Source organism: Dipodomys merriami, unplaced genomic scaffold (assembly GCF_024711535.1).
Source record: "Dipodomys merriami isolate MVZ:Mamm:240054 unplaced genomic scaffold, mDipMer1.0.p SCAF_12, whole genome shotgun sequence".
NCBI lineage: Eukaryota > Metazoa > Chordata > Mammalia > Rodentia > Heteromyidae > Dipodomys > Dipodomys merriami.
In genome coordinates this window covers 40,991,241-41,011,147 of record NW_027202493.1, presented here as the reverse complement: position 1 = coordinate 41,011,147, position 19,907 = coordinate 40,991,241, and the positions used below count along the sequence as shown (strand labels likewise).

The window sequence follows — 19,907 nt, the reverse complement described above, 5'->3', positions numbered from 1 at the left end:
TGGTTCCCCACGCTCCTAACTTCTCCATCCTCTCTTTTGGATGACCCTTTAATGTCACAAAGGGGGGCTGGGCTTCAGCAGTATACCAAAGCCATACTCTGTTCTTATAGATAGGGGGAAAAAAATCCTCTCCCCCCCCTCCCACCCAAGGTCTGTCATAAAATACCAAAGACACAGAATGCACCGATCCAAGACTGCATAGAAAGGAAGACTCCTTGCTAGTTTGCCCAAGAAGTGATTCTCACTATAGGGGGATGTAGAGATGAATGTGATGGGGATATTTTAGAATGACAAACTAGACTTTTTTTCTTTTTTCCATGCCTGCCATCTTATGGAGACACATGAGAGCCACTAAAATAGAGAGTCCAGCCAGGCGCCGGTGGCTCACGCCTGTCATCCCAGCTACTCAGGAGGCTGAGATCTGAGGATCATGATTCAAAGCCAGACCAAGCAGAAAGTCCGTGAGACTCTTATCTCCAATTAACCACCAGGAAACCTGAAGTGGTGCTGTGACTCAAGTGGTAAAGTGCTCACCTTGAGCTGAAGAGCTGAGGGACAGAGCCCACACCCAGAGTTCAAGCCCCATGACTGACCAAACAAAAAAACCCTAAACAAAACGAAAACCACAAAATCAAGTTCATATCTATGTGCCAAGGCTTACTTATCTTTCTAATGCCATGTCTAATAAATTTCTTATACCGAGTTCCACTTAATCTCCTTGCTTTAACTGTGGCATCTGTCATAAGAGAAACAAAATATATCCTGTCTCCTCACAAATACTATGTGTTCACTGTGAAAAAAGAAAGAAAACTTCAGATAAAAATTTTAACTGTAAGTCCTACACTTAGAGAAAACTGTTTTAACAGCTTAATATATATCCTATAAACTTTCTACCATCTTCTTTATGCATGAATAATTTGTAACACGATAATGTAAAATTATAATTTTTTAAGGAGGATAATAGTGAATATTTGTCCGTGAAATGTAATTCCTTCCCACAACACACTATGGCTACAAGAAGCCCAATTGTGTACCACACATGGTGAAACAGTTAACCAGGGGACTTCAGATGCTTCCAATTCATAGTTGTAAAACTGTATTGATCACCAGGTGCTGGTATCTCACACCTGTAATCCTAGCTACTTAGGAGGCAAAGATCTGAGGACAGCAGTTCAAAGTCAGCTCAGGGAAGGAAATTCCCTGTGACTCTTATCTCCAATTAACTATACACACACACCAAAATGAAAAAAAGAAAAAGAAAAAAAAGAAAGAAAGCCAGAAGTGAAGCTGTGGCTCAAGTGATAGAGCATTACCCTTGAGCATAAAAGCTCAGAGACCAGCCCCCTCTCCGCCCCCCCACCCCAGCCGCCCCAGTTTCTGAATTCAAGCCCCAGGACTCGCACAAAAAACAAAGCAACAACAACGAAAAAACTCAAACCAACAAATTAAAAAACCCTGTGTTGATCAACACTCTAATAGCATATTCTTTGTATAGATCTATGATGAATCCTCTCAGATTGATTTCTGCAAGTAGAAAATTTCAAAACACTTTTAAAGGTTTTTCTTCTGCATTGCCAAATAACCCTCTAGAAAAGTGATAGTCATTTAAATAACCCCAAGTGGCATAAAAATGACTAATCTGCCTGCAACGTTGTCAACATTTCATTTTTATCTTCGATAATTTTTTTGGAAGATATATTAATTTCCCATTGTTTTCACCATACAATGTGTGGCCTTCATCAGGGAAGTTAAATAGAGTTTTCATGGATTTACCATATACTTTTTTTTTGCAGTAAAATGATATCCATTTCTTTCATCTGTTTTCTATTAAGTCGTCCATCTTTTTCTTGCTTGACTTTTCTTTTTTTTTCTTTCCTTTCTTTGTTGTCATTATTATTTTTGTGCCCAGACTGGAGCATGAACTGAGAGCATTACACTCTCACTTGGCTTTTTTGCTCAAGACTGGTGCTCTACCACTTGAGCTGCATGTCCACTTCTGGCTTTGTGCGGTTAATTGGAGATTAAAAGTTTCTGGGATTTGTCTGCCCTCAATGGCTTCAAACCCTGATCTTCAGATCTCAGTCTGCTAGGTAGCTAGAATTACAGATATGAGCCATTGGTGCCCAACAACTCTAAATGCTTTTTATTAACTCTTCCTCATGCATTATAAAGATCTTGAAGCTAACTCTTCCAGAAACACCAAAGATATTTTTGCTTGTTTTCCTTTTGGTGCTGTTCACAATTTGATAAACACATAAGTTTTCACAGTAGGTTTTTGTGGAATCAAAATGATTTTATATTTTTCTTTATGGGTTTTTGTACTTTCATGCACCCAGAAAAGCCCTCTAGGATTATTTTACAACTACTAAATTATCTTTAAAATTATAGTTTTTTTCTTCACATGTGAATCTTTACTTCGGACGTGCTCTGAAGCACACATCACCTTTCACTAACTGACTGGCTGTCTTTCCACTGACTGGAAGTGCATGGACCTGGACTATTTTGAATCTACCTCTGTTGTATTTGTGGGGAGCGCCGGGGTTTCTCACCACTCTGGGTCCTGCAGTGTGTTAGCCTCTACCACGGGAGAACCCATTCCTTGTTTACACAGAATGCGAATTCATCCTCCGTCATTAGATCTTCTAGGAAGCAAAGGATCAAAATAATGATTGACCATGGATATCACTTCAGACATGGTTTGTTTTTTTTTTAAATCAAAGAGTGTCATTTCAAAAGGAAGCTTTTTAAAGCAATGGAGTTTAATGTCTGTGTTTTTCACTATTAGCCATTAGCAGCTGGGGTCTGGGAAGAGTCTTGTTAAACACTTGTCTCACCTTCCATTAACCCTCGCTCTACAGGACGATCTCTGGGAAGGAAGGCTGGTGTGGTCTGGACAGCAGCTCTGGGTGCTGGGCATACAGAAGCAGAGGGAGGGGCGCTGCCACACGAGAGAAAGAACCCACTTAGACCACTGCAGAGTGTAAATAGGCCTTTGACCCTGCTCTGAAGACCTTGCTATCACTCACAGCTCTGAAGCTGTTTCTGGTCAGCTCAGTTAGCCTGAATGTCGCTCTAATGAGGCTGAGGTCATAGGTTCAATACCAGTGTGGTCTAATTACCAACAAGTCAACTGTGTCAGGGCCTCCGCTTGTACTTCTAAACCAAGGGAGCCATTTTGCATATGGTGAGCTCTAATCACACAGGGGATGATGGGGGGCAAGGGTGGGGGAGATAAATGAGAACAAATCTCTACCAAACTGGAATACGTGCTCAATGCCCAGCCGCTGGCGGGTCACTGGCAAGGTTGGACATGAGCAACAAGAGCCCAGCTCTATGTTGGCACTCAGGGCTGGCCATAATTGGCCTGTGGAGAGGCTGCCGAAATCCCCTCCCAGAGGCTTTATTATTCTAATCTGGAGGAGGGAGATCCAGGGAGCCCCACTTTCACAGAATTGTGTTCAGTTACCATTGATGTGGAGCAAAGCCCGAGTCCAAATTTTAATGGAGGTACTATGCTTCTTTCTACTTGTGTTATACAGCGTAAAGGTGTAAAGCAGAAGAAGAAACTACGTCCATCTTTATGCAATTAGAAATCCTTGTCTTTAGACTTATGACACTTTTCACCAACTGTTCTGTTATTGTACAAATAACATTTCACAAGAGAAACAAACATTTGTAGATGAAATTTTAAAAAAATCACCTACCATCTCTCACAAATTTAATTAAATTTATTAATTAATTAAATTCCATTCCCTTCCCCCCACCCCATCCCGGCACACTTTCAGGGTATTGTATTTTGGAGGCTTCCTCCAAAGTGGACAGGTCTTCAAAATCCTTGACCCCTTGATAGGAGGACCGTGATGAACCCCCACGCATACCGGGGACTCTCGAACCCACGCATATTTTGTGCACCCAGGAGCCTTCTCATCGCAAGCGTTTGCCATGTTCCCTTCTGGAAGATGCCACAGAGGAAAGACAATTCTGCCTGGCAAGGCGCATGCTGAAGAATCGGTGCACCCCTTCCAGAAGAATTCGCTGTCATTTCTCACGGAAACACTTTGTGGAAAGCCAGTCGTATATCGTAGCCCTAAGTACGAAACCATGGGTCCCTCCAACCACACGAAACAGCTGTGCCCTCCCGGAAAGGTCAGCTGCTGTGGTCGTGTTTCTTTCTTACTTTTAAAGGAATGTCAGACCATGTTTTATGCAGCCCTGATGATGGGGTCCTGTTTATTGTATCACCAAGCAGCCTTTACTTCAGGACAAGGAAACCGCCATTATTTGGAGAGTATATATCTTTCTGACTCACAGGAAAGATGAAAATTAAGAACGGCCCTTTTTCTTTTTTCTTTTTTTCAGAGTGGGTCTAAGTATTCTTTGACTGTCTCCTACAATATTTCAAACATCGTCAGACCCATAAAACCTGATGCTTGACTCCCCGGGCACAGCCGAGGCCAGGCTCTCCGGGGTGAGGACATTTGTGGAAAGTCCGGTGCCAACGCTGCACTTGGCAGATGGCAGATGTTTTGATCAACGGCTCTAAACCAGTTTGCCTGCTGTCCCCAAGGACACTGGGGCATGCGTAAAGAAATCGTAATGACTGCTAATGCTTAGCAGGTGCCAGGCCCTGTGCCCTACCTCAGGCCAGGCCCTACCTCAGTTTGTCTGCACACCTATTTGGCAGTCACAACTTGCATCTCGATGCTAGGGATAAGGAAACTAAGATATAAAGAAATCAAGTAACTGGATGTGGTGACTCACATCTGTAACCTCAGCTACCTAGGAGGTAGAGTGGGAGGATTATATATATATAATCAAGGCCAGGATAGGGATGTGGGATTGGGGGGGTGCAGTTAGAGACCCCATGTCCAACAATATGAGAGAGATGAGAAACACAGGCTACCATGCTCAGCTTAAGCATAGGAGGATTGTGGTCCAGGATGGACAGAAACTTAAGATCCTATCCGGGCTGGGAAGGTGGCTCAGTGGTAGAGTACTTGCCTTGCATGCCTAAGGCTCTGGGTTCAATTCCTCAGCACCACATAAGCAAAAAGAAAAAAGCCGGAAGTGGCACTGTGGCTCAAGTGGTAGAGCACTAGCCTTGAGTTGAAGAGCTGAGGGACAGCGCCCAGGCCCAGAGTACAGGCCCCACGACCGGACCCAAAAAAAAAACAACTTAAGATCCTATCCAAAATAATAACAACAACAACAGCAGGCAGCAAAAAGAATTGAGGACATGGCTTGAGTGAGAGAGCACTTGCTCAGCAAGTGCAAGACCCTGAGTGCAATCCTCAGTACCACCAAACAACACCCATCAAGCTACTTGCTCCAAGATCACAATCCTGGACAGTGAGGGCATGAGGATTCAAACCCAGGAGATGCCACTCAATGCCATGCACGTCATCAACAGGTATGGATCACACTATGGTCCCCAAGTACCATGGATGTACAACAGTGGCCTTCCACGGTAATCTTCACCATCCTTAGGGGTAACCATTACTATCTAAATTACATCCCCACGGGCAAGTGCCTGTTTGAAACCAGACCTGTGCGACCTCAGACCCCACACTCCCACACCAAAGTCTTGGCCTGGAGAATTTTCTAGAAGTAAAGGGAATGTGAAAGGATCAGGTGGGGGAGATGGGCAATGAAATCGCTGGAGAGTTCTGTGTTAAATCCTTGTCAGAGCCTGTTTGGATGTGTTTTTCTATGCGAGGCTAGGTGAAAATGCAGGAATGTTATGATGGTTCAGAGAACAGTGTAGAGGTGGACCAAGCTCGAGAGGAAAACAAGACCTGAGAGCGTGAGTTAATCCAGCAGCAGTCGGGGCGGTCTGGCCTGGTAGGAGTCTCCTGCCAGTTAGAACTTGGTGTCAAGATGGGAAAGCACGTGGTTCAGAGGGAGTAGGTGATGCCACTGTAAACTTGCTTCTGCTGAGAGAAGAGGAAGCCACAGGGAGACCAAGAGCCCACCCAAATGGACTTTTTCTCCTTCTTTTAGGTTTTTGGCCTTTACTTCCCTGTCCTGTCTCTTCTCCCTCCTCCTCGGACACGTGGGGAGGAGGGGTGTTAGGAGAGGGCCCAGGGGTACGGAAGTGCTGGGTAGGTGGGTGGGCTTTGGGTCCTGGCTCTGACCCTCACAGGGTTTTGTAAACTTAGCCGCTTAACCTATATCTTTCCACTTCCATTTCTTCATGTTTCCTGCCCTGAGTAGATTCACATTAAATGGCAAGTCCAATGGTCATATTTCATCGTGACATGAAGGGGTTAGGCCAAATGGACGCCATAGGCCATTTTAGTTTGAAGTGCCGTGACTTCCTCTGAGATAAAAACCTGTTCCTTTTCTCTCTCATCCTCTTTTATTTCCACACTTTCTCCTTTTGTGACTTCCAACCTACCTGTAAATTTCCATGACTTGGAAAGCCAGGAAGTACAGATGAGGAGGACAGGAATATTAAGGGTGGGGACCCTTTCTCTCTCTCTCTCTCTCTCTCTCTCTCTCTCTCTCTCTCTCTCTCTCTCTCTCTCTCTCTCTCTCTCTCTCTCTCTAACACACACACACACTCACACATACAACCCTATTCCTGTGGTACTTTTCTTTGATGTTTTAGGGGAGCTACTGAAAAAAAAGAAGGCTTCTATTCATTATTTTTCTTAGTGTGGTAATCACAAGGCCCACAGTGGAATCTGGGACACACTGGCTCCCACTGGTTTGCAAACTGGGCATAAAGGAACCTCTCTACAGAGTGGGTCCACCACGCATATGAACCACCATGAAAGTGACAGCCTCAGAGCCTCAGCAACAAAGCCAAAAGGGACATGTGTTAGAGGCACAAAAGACAGGAGAGAATCCCGTGGCCTGTAAGGACAGTCAGTGGTGACAAGTCTGTGTGTAGAGTGAACCTGTCCTGTCCTTGGAGATGTCTCCCAGGGCTGGAGGAGCCCAGGGCCCGAGGGACCTGAGGCCAGCACTGCCTATAGGACTTGCCATGCTCCTGGGAAAGCCTGTGACCTGTGCCATCCGGGGGACTGAGCACTGAGAAATGCCAGTATGCTGAGGTCCTTCAGTTACTTCAGTGTAAGTCGAGACCCGTGCCTGGTGGATGTCATGTGGGCAAAGGAGGAAGCAGGCATTAGAAGCTCCAATGAGAACAGAAGGCTCCTACACAGGATGGGGTAAGTTACATCACATGGAAATCAGGTAACATCATAGAAAATGTGGAGGAGGATCTGGGTAATTGAATCATGGGATTTTCTTTTAAGAGGGAAAAATATTCCAGAAAGAGAAGAGAGGGATCTCACTCTGGGCCTGTTTCAGGAACCCCTGCTACGCAGTTGAGCCCTCCATGACTGATGGATGGACGGATGGTTGTTAGTTGTTCAGCTTAGGCTCATTTGATTAATGATAAAGGAGACCCACTAAAATTGCTTCAAGCAAATGATGTTGGAGGACGGCTGACTTTATGCAAAGACAAGAATACTGTGGAGCTCCACAATTAGGAAACTACGGAGCAATGTCATACAGAGAACAGATGCTTCTGGAATAAACGTTCACAACTAAAAGCGGAAATAATATCTGACACCTGTAATTATGGTATAAGCACTTTTTCTGGGTTAAAGCTCTGAAAGGAATCAAAGATAACTAAGAAAGGATTCTGATTATTTATCAGTGACGAGAAGAATAAGGCAGTCTTGTGCCTGGGTTAAGTATTAATTGATCATGAGTAGAAATGAAAGCACTGTATTCAGTCTCAGTCCTCATGTTATCTCAGTTCAATTGATCTTCATGTTCGCAAAGGTAAAGCAAACACTGGAAGAGAAAGGTCAATTAGCCTTCTTCTCTATGAATTGTGTCTCTAGGTCTACACAAAGGATACTACCAGGGTTTTGCAGGAATGATGAAAGTTGAAACAGTGTAGGTATTTTCTGGACAATGGGAGAAAGAAGAAAACTCCACACAATGGAGAAAATAAACATTCCTCAATTTCCAAGAAAGCCATAGAAAAAAAGTGTCTAGAGTTCAAGACCCAGGACCAGCAAAACAAAACAAACAAAAATACTAGTAGGTTTACTTATAATATCTAGAACACTTTCGAAGTGGATTTTGGTTTGTTTGGTGGTCTTGGGGATTGAACACAGTCCCTGAGCTTTTATGCTCAAGGCTAGTGCTCTACCACTTGAGCCACAGCTCCATTTCAACTTTTCAGTGATTCATTGGAGAGAAGAGTCTTACAGACTTTCCTGGCCTGGCTGGCCTCAAATTGTGATCCTCAGATCTCAGCTTCCTGAGTAGCTAAAAATTATGGGCGTGAATCACCATTACCCAGCTCCAAGTGAGTTTTCAAGGGAATGCATGTTAGACATATTTTGAATGGCAAACAATGGTCACTGAGAGTCAGAATGGGTTCACTAGGAATAAATATGCACTGCAAGGCATTTTTGGACCAGATTTAGAAATTGGAATAAAAACTGATATCGTTAGATGGCTTTGTAAGCACTTGGCTACCCTCAAAGCCTTGTGATTAATAGATGGCTGTCAACCTGAGGGGAGGTTTCTACATTGTTCCGTAGAACTATCTGTCCTTGGCCTAAGCTGCTCAACATTCATGGTGACTGAGAGAGGACAATGATGACAGGTTCATTAAGTCAGCACACGAACAGATAAGGAACAGATAAAAGATGTCAAGCCCTGACTCTTCTCACACTATCTATGGCAATGGGCCAACTTCCAGCCATTAGCAGCCTGAGCATCTTCCTCCTTCCACACAGACTAGTGACCTCAGCAGCTTGAAAAGCCTCCTTCAGGGAGGCCAGGAAAGTCTTAGCCAAGTGATGAACACCCAACTCCCTCAGTTTCCATCACCAGATCCCCAGAAACGATTGGCTTCCAGTCTTTTCTTGACCTGTTTCATGTCGAGGTCAATGTAACATGCGCCTCTTGTCTATCTCTTGCCTTATCCCTGGGCTCTCATTAGAACTGGCCCCCACCCACACCCCAATCCCACTCCTCAGACCCTCATCTTCGCACCCTGCTCCCCAGGAAGTCACTATAGAACATCCATTTATAGCTTCTAGTATTTCTCCTTACTTCCTTATGCAGAATCTATAAGGTAATTCTTGGGATTTGTCTTCTGATGGATTTTGTTTGTTTGTTTGATGGTCCTGGGACTTGAACTCAGGGCCTAGGCTCTGTCACTGAGCAGGTTCGAGGTGATGATATCCACTGATGTCACCAAAAAGGCCCAGTTCTATGTGGGATATGACCAACATCTCTGGGTTTGGAAACCAGTAAAATCCACATGAAGAGCAGTAACTTGGGTTCAAAAGATTATGAACTGTAAATCCAGTGAGGGCTTGTACTCTGCTGTCAGAGACAGGAGTCCATCCACAGAGAAGTAATTGTCTTGCCCCCCCCCCAAAACCTGCTAATTAGACCATGTGGCCACGGGGAGTAACAGAAACAAGAGAAACCCTCCACTTCCTTGGAGAAAAGTGGGTGGGAGAGTTATGAGATTTGAAACTAATTAAATAAACAAAAGTTGACAAGTAGATTTTGAACTTTGAAAAAGACATAGCAGTTATCCACAAATTCCCAGCCTGGCACAGGAAAAAGGATTGGAGTCATTTCTTTGAGATAAGCAAGCTTCAGTAGATGAAAGGTACAGGAAGTCAGGTTAACAATTAGAGGGCTGGGAAGGTGGCTCAGTGGTAGAGCGCTTGCCTTGCATGCATGAGGCCCTGGGTTCGATTCCTCAGCACCACATAAGCAGAAAAAAACAAAAGCCGGATGTGGCGCTGTGGCTCAAGTGGTAGAGCGCTGGCCTTGAGCTGAAGAGCTGAGGGACAGCGCCCAGGCCCAGAGTTCAGGCCCACGACCGGACCCAAAAAATTAGAGCTGCCCCAAGACTTGTCTAAGACCTTCCTTAAGACATCCCAAATCTCTGGTGATGGAAAGTGCTTAGAAAGACAGATATCTGTAATGTTACAGTGAGGCATGATGTGCTGTTTAGGTAATTAGAAAATCTTTGTGGCCTTTTAACCCATAGATATATGCTATTATAATTATTCATCTGATTTGTTCCTAAAACTATTTTTTTCTAATTCTTTTCACCTACCATTCCAAGAGTATCTATCTATTCAGCCATCCTAGATGTTATCTCTATCTATTCCAGATGGATGGAGATTCCATATATATATGTACATATATATATATATATATATATATATATGAGAAGATACATGACATCTCTTTCTAAGTTTGCAAGGCTGGCCAGAGAAGCTGGCCTTTGAAGCTGCAGCTGGCCTGTATCTGCTGGAGTATCTGAGGTTCCCCCCACATTCTTTGCCCCTCCCTAGCTCCCTTGGGTTTTGTGAAGGATGATTTCGATCCGGTCTTATCAGAGTCTAGATGACAGATCAGTCTCTGTCCCAGGCCTTCCTCTTTACTGACGGGGACCACTCCAGGACACAGGATGCAGTGGCCAAGTTTGGTGGAGGGAGCCTCATGTACTCAGCCACTGAAACCCACTCTCATGATCTGACGGTTCCATTATATCCCAGGAGGAGAGGGCGCGCGCGCGCGCACACACACACACACACACACACCATGAAGGCCAAGAGTTAGGCATGTCTATTTTCACATGTCATCCCATGGCCCTTCTGCTGGGCTTTTCCTCTATCCCTAGGCCTGGCTCTCTGGTACAGAAGCTACAAGGTTTAGTCCTGCCTTTCTCCTACCCCTCAGGATGAGCAGACTGTCAACACAGTGGGCATCTCTGTTCAAAACCATCTATCTTACGCCTGTAAATGGACGATCTTATTCAGAGAGTTGCTTCCAGATTTGGGAGATGTGATCATTTTAATGATCATAATCTTCCCTACTTAATAAAAACTTCAGATAAGGAAAGGGGTCAGGATAAAGAATCGGCTATTCAGCCCAGAGACTAACACTAGTGTCTAGAGAGAAGCTGAGCCATGTCTGGGAGGCACCAGCACGTGACCACAGGAGGAGGAGGGCTTTCCAGTCTAGGCAGGGCTAGGACTTCTAGTGTATTGAATTATCACCACACAGGTCCTGTGGTCCAGGCCACAGGATCTATAACCCAAGGCAGAGTCAGTAAAGAAGTCTGGAGACCTTTACGTTGGAAAGCCAAATTATGAAATTCTCATGGACCAGAGAATTTTCTCACCCAGAAATCACCAGCACTCCACAGCCACGTCTCCTACCCTTGTTTTTCTATATTCTCAGACAACAATAGTGGAAGTACAGCACATCTGAAAAGGAAGAGGCAGTAGGAGAGAAATGCTAGTGGAAGAGACAGACTACTCTGCCAGGATACTGGGTAAGGATCCCAAGTATATAAAAATGAGTAAAATCAGACGCCGGTGGCTCACACCTGTAATCCTAGCTACTTAGGAGGCTGAGATCTGAGGATCACTGTTCAAAGCCAGCCCGGGCAAGGAAAGTCTATGAGACTCTTATTTCCAATAAACCACCAGAAAATCAGAAGTGGTGCTGTGGCTTAAGTGGTAGATCACTCGCCTTGAGTTGAAGAGCTCAGGGACAGCGCCCAGGCCCAGAGTTTAAGCTCCACAATGGACAAAAAAAAAAAAAAAAAAGAATAAAATCAATAGACAAAGGCCATTAGTGTTTCGCAGCTCCAAGGGTCCCCAGGGCCCAGAACAATGACTGCTGAGCATAATCAAGACACATTGCAGAAAGGTAAATCACCTTTGGTATTCTTAGCTATTAAATGAAAGTACCAGATGCATTTTAGAGACTCCTAAGATATTTCAAATGTTTCTTCTCTTTTTAAAATTTTTTTTTTTGTTTTTGTCTTTTGGAGTGGAGAAGCCATGGCACAGAACTTCTCATTTTCTTGTGATGTCTGGTGAGTTAAGCAGAAAGCTCCAGAATTCCCCAAGTTCTGGCACGTAGGCTGCTTCCTCTTGAGGAAGGCAGGCAGGTCAGGTAGGAAGCTGGTGCGTCACAGAGTGTTCAATTACAATAGACAAGCAGGTGATACACAGGGAAAAGAGCCACGAGAGCAGGGACACTGAGCAGCTCTTGTAAGCCTTGCTAAGGAGTCCTGTCCCTGGTCTGCTCTGCTCTGCTCTGCTCAAAAGCCACCTCCTCCCACAGGCACATTTAGACCCGTCTGTCTGAAGCAGGTTTGGGGGCTGGGCAAAGGGACAGTGTGACTCAGTTGAGCACTTGGTTGGCATGTGCAAGGCCCTGGTTTGATCCCTAGCACCAAAACCCACCAACAGCAGCACACAAGGGAGCCTTCCAGCCCTGCACCGCTCCCTCCTCTCCCATTACGCTAATTTTAATAATAGCCCTTCTACCAAGCTAAATGACTAGACCACTTAGTGATACTTAGCTTCCTTTGTTTTTTTCTCCTTAATTGTTGCCTTCAGACTCCACAGGCGGCTATGTCCATCAGCACATACTGTGCTCCAGCACCTACAACAGGTCTAAGCAGTCAGCCGGAAGGCCTCAGTAGCCTGCCTGTGAGCGGTGGCTTCCCACAGTTACGATTGTCAGCTCGTCCTTCATGTGGCCTGTGCTCATGGGCCAAGCTTCACACTAGCTTCAGCCAATCTCTCGGCAATAAATGTCTTTGCAATGCCACCTACTGCTCTGCTTTTCTGTTTGCACCTTACCACTTGAGCTACAACGCTACTTCCAGCTTTTCCTTAATAGTTTGTTGGAGACAAGAGTCTCACAGACTTTCCTGCCCCAGCTGGCTTCAAATCTCAATCCTTAGATCACGGTCTCCTAAGTAGCCACTGGCTTGTACCCACATTCTTAGGCCCTCTCTCCTCTCTCTCTCTCTCTCTCTCTCTCTCTCTCTCTCTCTCTCTCTCTGTTTCTGTCTCTTTTTTTTTTTACAACTTAAGCCATTTCTGCTTTCTCTCTTTTTCCTCTCTTCATTTCTTTTTTCTTCCTCCCTTCTTTTCTCTTTCTTCCTTCCATTCTCTGTCCCATTGTCTCTGTGCGTCATTTCTCTGTGTCTCTGTCTCTGTTATTCTTTCTTCTTCTCCAGTACTAGTGTTTGAACACTAGTCTTTGCTAGGCAGGCACTCTACCACTCCCCCAGCTCTTTTGCTTTTGGTTTCTTTTCTAATGGGGCCTCATGCTAACTTTTCCTGGACTAGTCTTGAACCATGATACTCCTATCTCAGCATCATGAGTTTCTGGGATTACAGACATACACCACGATGCCCAGCCCTTCATCTCAACTTTATACTGCCAAGAAGAAGAAGAGGAGGAGGAGGAGGAGGAGGAGGAGGAGGAGGAGGAGGAGGAGGAGGAGGAGGAGGAGGAAGAAGAAGAAGAAGAAGAAGAAGAAGAAGAAGAAGAAGAAGAAGAAGAAGAAGAAGAAGAAGAAGAAGAAGAAAGAAGAAAGAAGAAGAAAGAAGAAGAAAGAAGGAGGAGGAGGAGGAGGACTAAACATACAGTCCTGGAGAGTATCTATAACTAAGAATATACTGCAGATAAAATATAGAAAGTACACATGATTGGGATGAATATGGAAAGGATCCTAAATATTACCATCCTAATTTATTTTAAGATAAGGTCTTAATGGCCCCTTTTTTTGCCTTTACATTTTTTTTCTTGAAAGTAGATGTGCACAAAGAAAAAAATGAATTCAATTTAGCTGGGTTTCAATTAATGCAAGTTTTGTGGTATCTGCTTCGTGGGTTAATAAAAATAATTTTACACTGGGAAGTTTTCCTCTGGTCTTTCTGCAGTCCCACAAGAAATTTTTATTTAAAAAATAATAATCACCATAATAATAATTTTCATATTTTCTAAAGGGGACTCCATGGACTCTGGAGCCGTGGCGTGTGGGGGGGGGTGGGGAAAGCGGAGGTTAACTTCCGTTCTCTTGGGTGATAAACGCTGACATGGGGCTGCAGAAAAACCTTCATCCAATTCTTTTTCCAAATTAAATCAAGAGCATTGATAATTAGTTTCTATCAAAGATATCTAGAGGGAAATGAAAGCAAGTGAGAAAGGCCCAGGCCGCTGTTACTTCTTCATTAATATTTGCTCCCAAATGCAGGTCAGATAAACCACACTCACAGTTTTAAATGAGTTGCTTGCAAGTTGATGAATTATCTTTCTCCTTGGATTGATACCACCCATTGTGTCTAATTATTCCCCATCCATTTTCTTCTTTAACTTGAGATTTCCTCAAATAAAGAAAACCAAGCTCCGCTCCCTAGAAACCGAACCCCATTTTTGCTTTCCAAGTTTTTTCCCCCTCCAAGTTTTTTCCCCACCACATCAACCATCCACGTGGAATTCTCCACCAGCAGCGCTTCTCCTGGCTGGACGGCCAGGAGCAGTGTGAGGCTCCCGAGCTGCAGCAGCGCAGCACAGGCTGGGCCCCGCAGAAGCTGCAAGCGCAGACGGGACCTTGCTTAATCAGCACGTTGCTCCCTGTTGCGCCCCCCTCCCATGCCTCCCGTCACCCAGCACCGGGAAATGACCACTCCGCCCCAGCTACATCCCTCTCCCATACCACACCCAAGTGGATGTTCACACCACCAAAGGAATGGAGCAGTGAGGCTTTGGGCTTGAGCGAGTAAGCACACATTTCCCTCTGGTAGCCAAGCTGAAGGAACAAGCTGATTTAGTATCAGCTGTGAAACAACCAAAGACCGAACAATACATGGGAACCAACGATTCTGAAGAGAAAGCATTCAGGTCAGGTGTGGTGGCTCATGCCTGTAATCCTAGCCACTTGAAAGACACAGGAGGACCAAGGTTCAAGGCTGGCCTTGATAAGAAGTTTGCAAGACCCTATCTCAAAAAAACAAAAAGCTAAGTGTGATGTGTGTTGTCACCCCAGCTTTGCAGGAAGTATAGAGGATCAAGGCTTAGCTGCCTGGGAGGAAACCAAGGCCATACTCAAAAAATAATACCAGCAGAAAGCGTTGGGGTGTGGCTGAGTGGTAGAATGTATGTCTAACACAAGTACAAGTATCTGAGTTCAAACTCCAGGACCACTACCACCAAAAAAAAAAAAAAAAAAAAAAGAGGACATCAGAAGCAACCATCATCAAATGACTCCCGAACGATGAGCGTTATGTTCCCCCAAACTTCATGCCTGGAAAAAGTTTCTGATCTGTAGAACAAAGCCTTGCCATCTTTTGTGTGTGTGTGTGTGTGTGAGAGAGAGAGAGAGAGACAGAGACAGAGACAGAGAGACAGAGACAGAGAGAGATAGAGATAGAGAGACAGAGAGAGACAGAGAAAGAGAGACAGACAGAGACAGAGAAGACAGACAGAGACAGAGAGACAGAGACAGAGAGAGACAGACAGAGACAGAGACAGAGACAGAGAGAAACAGACAGAGACAGAGACAGAGAGAGACAGAGAGAGAGAGACAGAGGGAGAGACAGAGAGAGAGAGACAGAGAGACAGAGAGAGGTGAGGGGGAGCTCTTTGGCTCAAGGCGAGCACCCTACTACTTGAGCCACAGCACCACTTCTAGTTTTCTGGTGGTCTATTGGAGATAAATGTCTCATGGACTTTCCTGTCTGGGCTGGCTTTGAACCAGGATCCTCATATCTCAGCCTCCTGAGTAGCTAGGATTACAGGCATGAGCCACCGGCACCTGGCTCTCTTCTTATTTCTTTGTCTCTCTCTTCCTCTCTCTCTTTCAACTCTTTCCTTATTTCTAATTTAATTGGTCCTTTGCTCCCTACCCAGTCTTCAACTCCTGTCCCTGGTCTGAAGTCCACCCCGAGATTTCACCTCCCTTTGAGACCTCTGGCACTGATGTCAGAAGAGGTCATCTCTGCATCTGACCCAGAGTACCTCAAACAGAAATCTTTCATGTTGTGGAAATCAGTGTGTCATCTTTACAGCTCCAAAGTTCTTTTCCTATTGCTTGGATCCTAGGTCTTCAAGAAGGGTATGGATGAGGAGAAAAAAATAATAAAAGAAACATCATTTGCCACACTGTAATCTTTCATCTATTAAAAGGACTTTGACATGTTTGGAGGAGGGGGAGAGAAGAGAAGGAAGTGTGAGCCAATGCACTCATGATATTCAAACGTACTCTATGGAACATTTGAACTACAAAACTTGAGGGTAGGGATGGGAGGGGGAAATGGGGGAGAATGATGGAAAGGGGTGGCATTGACCAGGATACATCATATTCATAACCTGACTTGTGGAATTGAAACGCCTTTGTACAACTGCTCTGGGGGGGGGGGGGGGAATGGAGTCAATTAAAATAAGAACATACCTTCATCCAGGGAAATTGCGCCTAGTCACTGGAGAGCTCAGCTGTGGCCTCGGTGTTCTGCAGCAGCTGTTTATCACCGCCCGCCCCCTATGCTCTCCAGTCATTTGAGAGAATCCATTATCCGGACAGCCGCCATTGCTCCTAAAGAGAAGTCTCTCTTCTGATGACATCACTTCCTCTCAGATCCCTCTGACATTCCAGGTGCTGCGGTTTGGTGTGGTTGGTTCTCTGGAGCGGCCTGTGCTGGGAGCTTAATCCTTCATGGTCTAGTACTGAGATGGTGGAATCTTCTAAGGAGACAATCACCCGGGGAGAAGGGCAGTGTGTGTCTGTGTTCTGCCCATGGAGGGAATCTGGGATCAAACCACTGTGAATGCTCAGTAGCTGAAGCCTCTGGGCCTGGCATCTCCAGCTGAAGACTCCAGCCGGTCAACGGCCTGCGGGTGGAACAGCTACTTGGCTCCTGAAAGCAGGGAGAGATAGAGGCCAAGATGCTGCGTGGCCCGGATGTGACTTTTCCCTGGCAGTGCCCATCACCTGGAGAGCAGACGATTCAAGGGTACAGAATGAAGATGAGTAGTACTGGGATGCCAGGGAGATGGGCTCGTGAGGACGTGTGTTTCCAAGGAGAGGAAGGATGCTAGAGTACTCCTCACCTCACCTTGGCGTCTGCTTCCTGAACTACTGGAAGTGATTCACTGTTTTTGATGGAGCCAGACTGACTATTACAAGAACCACCCCCCCCCCCCACTGGTGGCCCTTCCCCTTTCCTCAGTTGCTTTTCTCCACCGTCCACTCTCCCCTCACCTTCCTAGCACAAGTCCATGGTTCACTGTCCAAAAATGAAGAGCTACTTTGTATGAGTCACATAGGCACATTGCAAAAGCAGCAAGCATCTGAGAGCACAATAGATAGATAGATAGATCCATAGATGATAGATAAAGTGATAGAGATAGATTTACATACATAGATATAGATATAGATGATAGATAGATAGGAGAGGGAGAAAGAGAAAGAGAGGCCATGTCCAGGTACTACTCCATCCAGTAGGAAACAGAGCCTTGGGAAATTTTGCACAACAGACCTTCTTAGAACCCCTCCTGTCCACAGCAGACTGGAAGAGAAACTGTTACATGATTCTGCAGAACCACCTTTCTTTTAAGAGCTTATAGTTTCCTTGAAATCCAAATCAATCCTTTGTAAGCAAAGAGTCTCTCCGTTTGCAACTCCAAAATTCCATTGAGCTGCTCTTCCCCCACCAAGAAATCGATATTCTAAAGTTCCATCAAATTCCATCTTTCAAAAAAACTTTTTCCTCAGTCTCTAAAATCCCAGGATTAATTCTTGGTCAGGGCTCAAGTTCATAGCATTTATGTTTGTGCCTTGCCAACAAAGACAGCAGCAATTCACACAAGGAAATATTCCTAACCAGCAACCAAAGACAGGCAGCCGCCCTCCCATCAGGAACCCCACGAACTGCAGCCTGAACCTGAACTGTGGTACATGTGGAATATGTCATGCATACATACATGATATATAATGCACAGAACAGAATACGATGTACACACATTAAGCATGACATATACTGGAGCACACTACCTATCATGTTCCCAACTTACAACCCAAAGTGAATAGCAACCAGTGCCTATGAACCACTTCCTTGCCTGTCTTCTTCTCCCCAAGAGACCCTTCCCCCCCCCCCATCCCATAACAATGAGACGGGGTCTCTAGCTGAGATTTGCACTAGCAGACAAGACTTTAACAGCTATAGTAGGGAGAAGAAAGCAATAGAGAGAGTGAATGTCACCAACATACAATGTATGCTTGTGTGGAAATACAATTTCATTCAACACCTTTGAGTAATTACTATGGGCTAATAAAAATAGATATAGGAATGAGTAAGCCTATGGTATGTGAATTAAAATACCACTAAATCTATAGGTGTATTAATAGTAGAGATGTCTAGTAATTATCTACATTTCACAAGGCAAAATGGTTCCTGGGAAAGTTTTGTGTAAGTAACTTTGAACAGGACTCTGAGTATACCTACAATATACATTCTGAAAAAAATAGGTTTTTCTGTCTATACATTTCTGCACCATAAAACATCAGGCAGGTCTGGCTAGCGCCATTCTACAGTGGGGAAATTGGGGAGAGAAAACATAGGGAACAAGAAACAAGTCATTTTCTCTGAGGCCCATAACATTTTCTACCAAAGAATACTGCTGGTGACCACATATTTACCTCAGATAAATGACTGAGTGAGAATGAAAACAAGAGAGAGAGAGACACACACACACACACACAGAGAGACAGAGAAAGGCAGACAGACAGACAGACAGACAGACAGACAGAGACAGAGACAGAGAAAGGGGGAGGAGAGAAGGAGGGAAAGGAAGGAGAGATGGAGAAGGGAAATGGGGGAGAAGAGAAGGAGAGGGAAAAGAGGGAGGAGGAGTGGAGCAGGGAGTAAGGAGGAGGGAGAAAATTTACCCAAACCTGTGTCTGTCAACCAACTTCCTAGCTGGACATGACACCTCCCAAAGCCTGCTTCTCCTTCCTGGCTGCCCCCTGCTGGCCCCCGGGGATTGTATCCACCATGGCCCTCCATTGTGTCCTCACTGTGTTCCATGTCCACGGAACTCCAGAAGGAAGGGTTCCTTTCCAGTTTTCCTCGTAATGCATCCCAGGCGCTGCCTTCCAGGCTCCTACTTACGTGGCTGCGCAAGTTACTTCCAGGCCCAGCTCTAACCAGCCAGTGCGGTGACATTAATATGACTAAAGGCAGGAAAGGGGATGAAATAAAACATATCCTATTGAAGGAAATGAGAGCTCCTCGGAAAGGAAAACACACATAGGAAGGACGTGGGCATATCAGGATACAAATAGGCCCCCGGGGAGCAGTGGATTCCACAGGCCTGATGTTATTGTAGTCCTTGATAGTAGAGTAATAAGCACCTGCAGATATGAATTACACCCTTGTTCTGACCGCCAACACTGGATCCCTGAAATCGCAGGAAGTGCTTATGGCAGATTTCAAGTCCTCCTGCCCGCTGTGTAAATATCCAATAAATCCATCCCTGATAAAGGACACTGGCTAAAGGGTTTAAAATGCTGAACAAGCCATCGCTCTCTCCTCAAAGGGGCTGCTGCCCTTCATTTGGGGGGGGCTTGGTCAGTGGCTCACACCTCCAACCCTGGGAAGATGGAATGGCTCACCCTCAGTGCCTGATCTGGGAGAAGCAGGAAGCTGCGCCCTGAGTTCATATTTCCCCCATCAGCTTTTTGTTAAATTTATTGGACCGTAATATCCATGTACCTTTATGGCATACATTATGATCCTTTAATCCATGTACACACTGTGACAATGACATCAGGAAAACAAGTGCTCCCATCTCTTGGAAGACCCTGGCGTCTCCTTGAAATGAGTTAAGACCTTCGTCCCAGCCTCCACCACGCCCTTCCTTGTCACAGTTCATAAAATGGAAGGAAAGAGGTTTCTCTCTCCTTTGGGGAGAGACACATAGTCCGGGGCCACCTGACTTTTATGTGGTTGTAATAAAAGCCTTTTTCTATACTCAGAGCAGTCTGTTTAATAATTGTTTTGTAAGAGGAAAATCAGAGGAATTAGTGGAAACCC

At 45.1% G+C, this 19,907-nt stretch overlaps 1 long non-coding RNA gene across 1 annotated transcript; it reads right to left on the bottom strand.

Moving 5' to 3' along the window:
- Positions 1 to 655: 655 nt before the first annotated feature.
- Positions 656 to 18,820, bottom strand: LOC138823070 (uncharacterized). Its single transcript, XR_011370730.1, has 4 exons — positions 18,761 to 18,820; positions 16,268 to 16,730; positions 2,550 to 2,642; positions 656 to 790 (listed from the first exon to the last, which is right to left on the bottom strand). It is a non-coding gene; the product is annotated as an uncharacterized lncRNA (long non-coding RNA).
- Between the last annotated feature and the right edge of the window lie 1,087 nt (positions 18,821 to 19,907).